This window comes from Nuphar pumila, chromosome 10, assembly GCF_984573655.1.
Source record: "Nuphar pumila chromosome 10, dmNupPumi1.hap1.1, whole genome shotgun sequence".
NCBI lineage: Eukaryota > Viridiplantae > Streptophyta > Magnoliopsida > Nymphaeales > Nymphaeaceae > Nuphar > Nuphar pumila.
In genome coordinates, this window is record NC_143258.1 from 26,415,847 (window position 1) to 26,426,454 (window position 10,608).

Here is a 10,608-nt window from a genome sequence, read left to right on the forward strand (position 1 = left end):
AAATAAGCAGAGTTAAAAACTTCAACAAATTCATCTTACGTGACATTTGTGTCCTTGAATCTGACCGACGAGACAGTGTCCCACCACTTCTCAGCATGGTCCTTCAAGTGATAAGTACCAAAATTCATATTCTTCTCCTCTGGGACATCCAAAACACGAAAAATACGCTCTATCTCGCATAACCAGGACTCAGCGGCTTCCGAGTCTGTCTTACCCATAAAAGCAGGAGGATCTAACTCCATGAATTGCTTATACGTAACTGCGCTACTGTTCTGCACACCTTGAGCTACGTGCTGAAGGTTCGCACCTAACTGTTGTATCGCAACCATCTGATGTTGCACAACCTCTACAAGGTTGTTCACCACACCCATAACATTGTTACATCTGGTCTTCCAAGTCATCTATCACGACAAAAGACACAAAAGTCAATCGATAGGTCTGACAACCATACTCACGAAATTATATTGCAGCAATCATGCAAAGATCATAAGCATACATCATTCAGGCAAAAACCACAACACAATTCAATCGTGCAACACAACACGACAACAACCTCATTCCACGAACGACGCAAGCGACCCCAAACAAGGCCGCTATCGCTAGAAAATCGCTATTCTAGATGACAAACGTTAGAGGAACACCATTCTAACGAAACAAGGAGAGTCATCATCACATGACAAGACAAGACACGAGCGTCATCTTTTCTCATATCATTAGTAGGGAAGCATCACCCTAGCGGCATCATTAGATAATCACCACTCTAACGGCATCATCAGAGAGCCATCATCCTGATGGCATTACTGAAGAATCACTACTCCAGTAGCATCATTAGGAAGCCACCTTCCTAATGGCATCGTTAGCGAATCATCATGCTAACAGCATCGTCAGAGAATCATCATGCTGACGGCCTTGCTGGAGAATCACCATCCCAGCAATCTCATTAGGAAAACACCATCCTAATGGCATTGTTAGCGAATCACCACGCCAATGGCATCGCTGGAGAGTTACTCCATCCAATGGCACGGTTGGCACTGCCAGAAATCACCTCCTGAGCCAACTCACGACAATCCTCTAGACAGTGGCAGAGGAAACAAAAATTCCCGCAACGCTCTCTTACGAGCATCAACACCCAGATGATCGGTGTTAACTATCCCCAGAACACGACCCTCTCAGGAGTAAAAAGACCTCACCGACAACACAACTGCGACATGCTAAGCGCATAACAATAGATACGTTCTCATCATCAAGAATGACTGGGGAAAATAGTAGTATCCGCCAACGAGATACGCAAAGGCTCACTGGCACAGACAAGGCTTCAACCTTCTATCCAAAAAGGATCGCATCAATCAAGATACCCTTCGTCAAAGACAGGGTTACGAACAATCTCAACGAAGTTGGAAAAGAGGGAAAACATCCACTCAGAGCCTCACACGACGATCCTCATCGAAGCCATCTCATCTTCAACACGATAAGGCTAAAAGCTCGATAATCGCTATGATCTATCAATCATTTCCACCACACGATATGGAACGAGAAGGGAGAACTACGCAAGTAGTCCCCTAGATCTTAGTCGAAAATCTCCAATTCTCACAGGAGTCGACTCGCAACAGCTTGGGAAACTAGGTCCACAAGCACGAACAAACCCTCTAGGTTCCGACAATCGATGTCTTAAGCCTGATATACGAGGCTTAAACACGAAACTGTGTCTCGCAATAGAAGACACCCAAAAAACACACAAGATCATCAAATCAAGCAGAACAAGTCATCAAACAACAGAAACTGAATTAGAAATACTTACAGTGCGATGGCTGATGCATGCAGGGACTTGAACCACACTTCTTTATCACTTTTAAAACACTGCTCTGATACCAAATTGTAGCGCCCCCAGATTTCCCGACTTGTGAAACCCTTTGAAAATCCTTTGGATTTAAGGTAAATTTTTTTTTTTAAAATCAGATGCGAAGTGCGGAAGTACCAAAAAGGAAACAAATGGAAAACCCTGAGCGGCCACTATAGGAGTGAAACGACAGTAAAGAGAAACAACCTTTTATTAAATACAATTTCAAATATGTACAACTTATCATTCCCTTATACAAAACCCAAAACTGCCAAGATCCAACAAAAGTTCAGAAGTGTGGGTTCGGAGTTCGCTGCAGCACATCGAGCTCCATCGCATGCCTAAGTAACACCTGTATCCCCATAACAAGGGGTCAGTACTCTTTCGAGCAGGTGAGACAAACCAAACACGATATACCAAAGTGTGGAAATCGAAAGCAAGCTATTCAAAACATACATAGCATGCTAATCTTACAATACTTGAGCAATTACAGCATGAGCAAGTATAGAACTACACCTGAATCTATCAAAGACTGTAACTAGCATGAATCAAGGCAATTAGACAAAGCATGAGTAATTAACTACGACTACTCATTTCACAATTCATATCAATTGGCATAGCATGCATCAAGAAACATAAATCTAACACAGTCTATAACATCTGTAACATGGTATGCATCATAGAACATAAATTACTAATGTAACAATACGAAAGTTGTGACATGCCAACTGATGTGTCATCATGAACTGTGCATAGATAACGAGTGGATAAGTATGTGCATCGTGTCATAAGTGTGAGAGCTAGTTAAGTGACAATACCAAACATTATACATTATGAAGAGACAGTTAGAAACATGTTGCCACGGTAAAGCGTGACTCACAAGCTGTGCCAAGGTTCTAAAATCATGTTTAACAACCATAAGCGAGCTCATCTCGCTAAGTGGGGCCATCGCCCGCAACAAGACTCGCCAAGGAGTTTCAATAGTCTCAAACGACTAATATCACAAACATGTATCTCGAGAATCCCAACACACTTAGGGAAATACATGTAATTTACCAAAGTAATTACACATTCAAATATCACCAACACGATTGCATCAATTAGTGCAACGCTTACGTGCTTAAGGGTGTGTGGCCGTGTACATACCATTTAAACACATTCACCAACCACGCCACAACCACATGTTAATGCTTTTGATTAAATCTATTTTTTGTGTCGAGCCTTGTAAGACAAGGGAGAAACCATATTCATTTATTACCATTTACCTATGCCACAGATTCCTCAATTATGCCAAAACCTCATTTTGCTTAAAAAGCGCTCGATAGGGTGTAAAACCTTATTTTTTATAAAAGACATCTAACGAGGTATCATTTGCGTTCTATGCTAAAGCGTACATATGATAAGGTACGCATCCACATTACCCATATTGATGGGTTTATCAAATTATTGTGCAATCATAACCATATTTATATATAAATTGCATCGGACCACGCACATTCATCGCACAAGCTGTAAATAGTCAAAACACTTAGTGCACACGTTGGGAATATTGGATCCCGCTCAAACACACTTGCAGGCCCTTTGACTGCAGCTCGGAGGTTCGCTAACAAGGCTAAAAGCACGTTGATAAAGATGAAAAAATACATATAAAGTTTGCTTTGGTCGATAAGCGTAATCCATTTGTGATACGACGAGTCAAATCCATCACGTTGTTGGGGTATTGGACCCCGTGCTGCGAACACACATGCATCCCCATGGAATGCAACCCGGAGGTCTGCTAATTATGCGTAAATGCTGCTAAACATCTGGGACTAGAGCATATAAAACGCTGGACACAGGTCGGTCAGCTCACTAGCCACCCGGCGCCATGGGGCGCCACGACCCTCACAACGCAGGCCCCGCTTTGGACAGCGCTGTGAACTTGACTAGAGGACAACAACTATGCTGTCATACAACACCAATGGCCCTGCCGAAAACAAACAACGGAAGCGCAGGCCCACGGCCCGCACCCGGTTGCGTCCACTCGCTGCAGCAACCCCAAACAATCAACCTTTAGCTGGCCACCACGATGAGCCCTTAACCGAAACTGGGTTCGGTTAGGGGCCTCTAACAGGTCTAAAAGGGGTGACCGAATCGCACGAACCCACATTGGGTTCAACTCACAAATCGGACCAGGTCTGGACCGATTGGTCCAGACCAAAAAGAGGGTGCACTCACTTATGCACGGTCTGGACCGATTGGTCCAGACCCAGCTGGCTACAACCAGCACCAAAAAGGGTGGGGTGCAGGCCTACCACCTGCACCCAGCTGTAGCCAAGGCGGAAACAAAATTCAAAAGCAAAAGGGCTTAATGCCCAACCCGGCTATGACCGGCCATGGCCTTTGACAGGTCTGGACCGGTTCGGTCCAGACCATGTCAGGCCCCAACGAAACCCCCAGCCACCCACAATGGGCGATGGCAGAGGTTTGTGCAAAGCTGGACGAAAACAGGAGGAAGGAGGCGTCCTGGGTTGACCGAGTTGTGGTCGTCTTGGGTTACACTTGCTGGAACGTCCAGCCAAACCGAAAATGCTTGAAAGTAAAGAGGGCTTCCAGCCACTGTGCATCTGAAACACCTTTGGCAAAAACAAAAGAAGAACAAAGTGCGTTGAATCAAAGGGAAACGCAGGAACAATGTGGACGACTTCCAAACATTTCCAGCTATATTAGGAAATAAAAGAAAGGAAGCAAAAGTATGAAATGAAAACCAAGAGAGATGGAATCTGAAACCCATGGCGTCTCACATCTAATTTGCTCAAAGAAGTGCATGAAACCAAAAGCAAGGGCAACGAGTGAGACCAAAAATGATTTTGCATGCAAATACGCTCAATAAGACACACGAATGGGATGCATGCAAACAAACTAACCGAAAATCACATTCATGGTTTTGTGAAAAAGAAAGCTTACAAAAAAGCAAGAGCACTTTCAACTTGCTCCAACAAATCCATAATAGGTGTAGAGGGTAAGGTGTCTCACCTACGAGGCTTTACAATGGAGAAGAAGGAGATGAAGATGCTGCCACATTTTTGAGTCTCAACAAAGTGGTGTTCCACACCACCCACACTCAAACCCACGGTTGGAGAAGAAGAAGAAGGGGAAGAGAGAGAGGCTCCTTCAAAGAAAATCGCCCAAGGGGTGTTCTTTCTCTCTCTTACTTCCTTCATTAGAAGTTTAAATACTTAGGTTAAAAGAAACAAATGGCTCGGATTATCCCAGCTAGGATGGATGGCTAGGGTGCTCCACGCCCCCCCATGGCCAGCCCAAACCCAATGCATGTCATGCATTTAAAACATTTAAGAAATCTTTCAAAAATGCCATTGCAAAGTGCCTTTAATGTTTAAAAATTTTACAAAAGGGCCACCCCAACTCACCCAATCGGCTATTGGCATTTGTAATAGTTCAAAAAGCTTGCAAAAATGCCATGGGGCGCCAGCCTCATGCTCCTCTTTAAACGTGCGCCCCTCGTGATGCTTCATCATGTGCTTTTGAAAAGAGCCATGGCCAATAGTGGTCTTCTTTTCAAACAACATGCAAAAACTTTCAAAAATTCCACCCATCTGGTCAAACCTTGACCAGCTGGTCAATCATGTCTAAATTTGTCCCCTAGAGAGGACGACCAATGGGTTTGGGTCCTCTACTAGTGATCCGGTCCAAATCCAAAAATCACCAAATGTAGTATTTCAAAACAATGCTTATTTAATGCAATTAGATACTAAATTAATTCCAACGAATTGTTTAGTTCTCTATAACACCTCCATTAATATGGAATGCTCGATGCCTTTCAAGAAGATTGTCTTTCATTTGCAAGAATTAAGCGTATTACGATTCAGGTCCAATCGTAGATCAAAACTCGTAATTCACATGCACTGACAAGGTTTTTGCATTGTATAAGTTCCAAATTCAGGGAAAAACCATAAAAATATATTATAAACTATCCCTTAAAATTTCAAAGATTAATTCATCCAAAATTAGGCACTTCTTACTTACACAGTATTTTTACGCGATTTTTGAGTCGCGCGAGCAAAGCCAAAATACAAAGCACAGTCAATTTACATCAAATTACATGCTATAATCTCATAAATACACCAAAGCATATATTTCAATATTAATTAGGCAGTAAATTCCTCAGAAAATTCACGGGTCTTACAGGCAAGGCTGCAAGTCTCGACGGCCATAAATAAGTACAACCTAAGTGACTAGCAACATAAATAATGGTATCATCACAAGTATAAAGGGGTTCACAACCCGATAGTGAAAGAGTTACAAACTGTGACAATACAACAAGTCTTCAAAATTTGGGAATGCATCTCAACAAAACCCAAAACCCAAAAACTAGCAGGAACAAGATTTGCAGCTAAGTGTGGGTACTCAAGCCTCCACAATGTTGTTACGACAATGAAGCCGTACATGATACTTCAAGTACAAGGTTTTGATGATGAACAAGTGAATCAACTGCATTTCAGCTAAGGCAATGAAGAAATATGACAATCATTGAAGAATTCGATGAAGAATCTTTGAAGACTAGTGTGCAAATGTTAAATTCATTAAAAGTCTTAAATTCTTGTAAGAGCCTTACTTTGAGTGCATATTTTGGTTGCATTTCACCTAAAAAGTCTTTAGAAAAACTTTTCTAAAAGAACCCTTCGTGAAAATCTTTTTAGAAAACTCTTTATTTAATTTTTCATGTTTATTAGTCGACCAATAGACTCACCAGTCGACTAATCCTTTCACACCAAATTTTCTAAACAAAATGTCATTTTTGTCAAATTAGTCGACCGAAGGTTTTATCAGTCGACCGGACAGAATGTCTGTTTTCTGAAAATTTAGCAGCAGTCGACTAATGATTTTATCAGTCGACAGGACAAAACATGTATTTTCAGAAAAATTTAGCAGCAGTCGACTGAAAAAAAATTCAGTCTACTGATGATATTATCAGTCGACTAAGTTTTTCTCTAGTCGACTAAGTTTCAAATCTTCAAATTTTTTAAACGGCTCGATAAACAGATCAGTCGACCGACGATAACTGTCAGTCTACTAATAGCTAATTATCAGTCGACTAACTACTGTTCCAGTCGACTAATTTTGCCATTTTTCTTGAAACTTTTAAAAGACATGTCTTTTCATTTTTCAAACGTTTTGATCGTTCAAAATAGACTGTTTTGACACCTTTTCATACCCTCAACGTATGAAATTTTTCAACTATAAATATGAGTGCATTTTACACTCAAAAGCATAACAATCCAATCGATTTACATTGAATTACTCTTTGCTTTTCACTCATATTCATTTTCTCACTCACTTGATATTTTTCACTTCCGTTTTTCACTCAAATTCCTTTGAGAGATAGTGAATTCGTGAGTTGAGTATTTCAACAACCTCAAAAGCCAATTGCATCTCATTTGCATTCATAAGAAAGGCTCATAGGTTGTTTTGTAAGTTGTTACTTATTTCAATTTTCTGTAAAAGGAAAGGACTCCTTGGTTTAAAGAAGTTGTTTGCTTTCAGTAGGTGTGTTCTGAAAGTGAGACCGGATTTGGTCTGTATGATCTTGTTACACAAGGTTGATAGTGAAAATCTCAAGCGGGTTTTGCTTGGGGACTGGATGTAGGTCGAGAAAGACCGAACCAGGATAAATTCTTATGTTATTTGTGTGATTACTTTGCGAATTGCAAAATATGTCAAAATTCCACAGACGATATTTAAAAGCACTTTTCACCCCCCCTCTAGTGCTCGTTGCCTCGATCCTACTGTACTTTCATTTGGTATCAGAGCAGGTTTGCTATTATTTTGATTTGACTATCATCTAGCATGGCAACAACAACATCTCAGCACAAAGAAGGTGCTTCTCTGTTCGTCCTCCTCTCTTCGATGGAACAAACTATGGATACTGGAAAGTGAGAATGACAATATTCTTACAATCCATAGTTCTCGAAATTTGGAGAGTTGTTTCAGAAAAGTACCAAATGCCATCAACTGATTTCAGCCAATGGACCGATGAAGAAAAGAAGACTGCTTCACTTAATGTCAAGGCTATGAATGCATTGTATTGTGTCGTTGACAAGGCAGAGTTCAATCGCATCTCTCAATGCTTTACAACAAATGAAATTTGGCATACTCTTCTTGTGACTCACGAAGGAACATCAAAGGTAAAGGAATCTAAAATCGTCTCTTTAGTTCATAAATTTGAATTGTTTAAAATGAAGCAAAATGAATCTATATCGGACATGGTAACAAGAATGACCAATATCACTAACACTCTGAAATCCCTTTGAAAAGAATATTCACAAGTGGATTTAGTCAGAAAAATTCTAAGGTATTTAACTCCTGAATGGGAGAGAAAAACCACTGCTATTAAGGAAGCAAATGATTTAAACACTCTCACTCTTGAAGATTTAGTTGGTAACTTAATGGCATATGAAGTCCAACTTCAAGACTGACAAGAAGAAGAACCCAAGAAGAAATCTTTTGCTTTTAAGGCTACTTCTGACTCTGAAAATTCAGAAGAAGATGAAGATGAAGATATTGCCCTCATCACAAGGCAATTCAAAAGATTCATCAAAAAGGGAAGATTTCAAAAAAAGGTAAAGAAAGCGGATTCTTTCAATCCTAATGAAGTCAAGTGCTTTAACTGCAAAAAGGCAGGTCACATCAAGAAAGATTGTCCTCTTCTCAAAATCAAGTCCAAGGACCAATTCAATAAGAAAAAGGCATTTCAAGCATATTGGGATGATAGTGACTCCTCTTCCGATGAAGAATCAAATGAAAAAGTCGCCAACATGTGCTTTGTAGTTCAAGAAGACTCGGTAAGTCAATTTGAGTATGATGATTTATTAGAAGCATTTAATGATTTATATGCTAAATTTAAGAGTCTAAGTTCTAAAAACAAAGAGTTAAAAAATGAAAATTCAACTCTTGACTCTCAAAACAAAGTGTTACTTCAAGAGATAGAAGATCTCAAGAAGGAAAACTCTTGTCAATCATTTGAGATAAAAGAAATTGGAATTAGAACCAATCTCTTACAAAAAAAAATAACTAGTCTAAAAAAAAAAATCAAATGATCTTCTTTCTATAGTGACCAAATTCACAAATGGTCAAGAGAATCTAGAAAGACTTTTTGGTTCTCAAAGATGCTCGGTTAATAAAATCGGATTGGGATTTAGCTTTTTTGATACTCAAAATAGACCAAACTATGTGGTGAAGAATAAAAGACAATATTCTCAACCATTTGTTCAAAGAACTAAATTTTCTAGTTATAATAGAAATGCATCTAATCATGGCACTTATAATGCTTATAAGCCTAGACATGATTATTCTAGAAATGCTAAATCTTGTTATAGAAAGAATACTTTTTATCAAAGGAAACCAAAATCCAAATGGATATGGGTTCCTAAGACTAACTCTCATGGACCCGAAAATAGAAAGGGGTCAAATGCTTTGCCTTATAATTTTGTTGTAGGTACACAAAATAAGGAGCAAATGGATATTGGACAGCGGTTGTTCCAAACATATGACTAAAAGGCCGGAGTTATTTTCCACCCTCCAAAGTAAGGATGGAAGAATTGTCACCTTTGGTGACAATAACAAGGGAAAAGTAATCGGTATTGGTAACATTGGTAATCCAAAATTTCCCTTGATAGAAAATGTTCTTTTAGTAGATGGTTTAATGCATAATTTATTATCCATTAGTCAATTATGTGATAAAGGTTTTCTTGTTTCTTTTGAACATGATTTATGTTTAATTTCTGATTTTCAATTTAAAAAGATTATTTTTAAAGGTAAAAGAAGGAACAATGTGTATGAACTTTATCTAGATGAGTTACCCACTTTTAATGAAAAATGTCTTATTGTTTCAAATGAAATTCAATGGTTATGGCACAAGAGACTTGGACATGTTAACTTAAAAATTATTTCCAAGTTATCCAAGAATGATCTTGGTAGAGGCCTACCTAGAATACCATATGAGAAGGATCACTTATGTGATGCTTGCCAAATGGGTAAACAATTCAAGAGTTCTTTTAAAGCAAAAGATATAGTTTCAACAAAACGTCCTCTTGAACTTTTACATTTAGATCTATTTGGACCATCTAGAATTCAAAGTTTGAATGGTAGTAAGTATGCTTTTATTATAGTAGATGATTATTCTCGATTTACATGGGTGATTTTTCTAAAAAGCAAAAATGATGCTTTTTCTAAATTTTCCAAACTTTGTAGAAGAATTACAAATGAAAAATCTACATCTATTATTAAAATTCGTAGTGATCATGGTGGTGAATTCGAAAATGAATCTTTTCTAAAGTATTGTGATTTACATGGTATATCTCACAACTTTGCTTTTCCTAGAGCGGATCCACAAAATGGAGTTGTTGAAAGAAAGAATAGAACTTTGCAAGAATGTGCTAGAACCATGCTTCAAGATAAAAATTTACCAAAATACTTTTGGGCTGAAGAAATAAATACAACATGTTATGTTTTAAATTGTGTTCTTATTCGACCAATTTTACATAAAACATGTTTTGAATTGTATTATGATCGTATACCAAAGATCTCATATTTAAAATTTTTTTGGTAGTAAATGCTTCTTGTTAAATACCAAAGATAATCTTCATAAGTTTGATTCAAAATCAGATGAATCAATATTTCTTGGATATTCTTCTAGAAGTAAAGCTTATCGTATTTTTAATAAAAGAACATCTTGCATTGAAGAGTCTTTTCATGTTGCATTTGATGAGAAT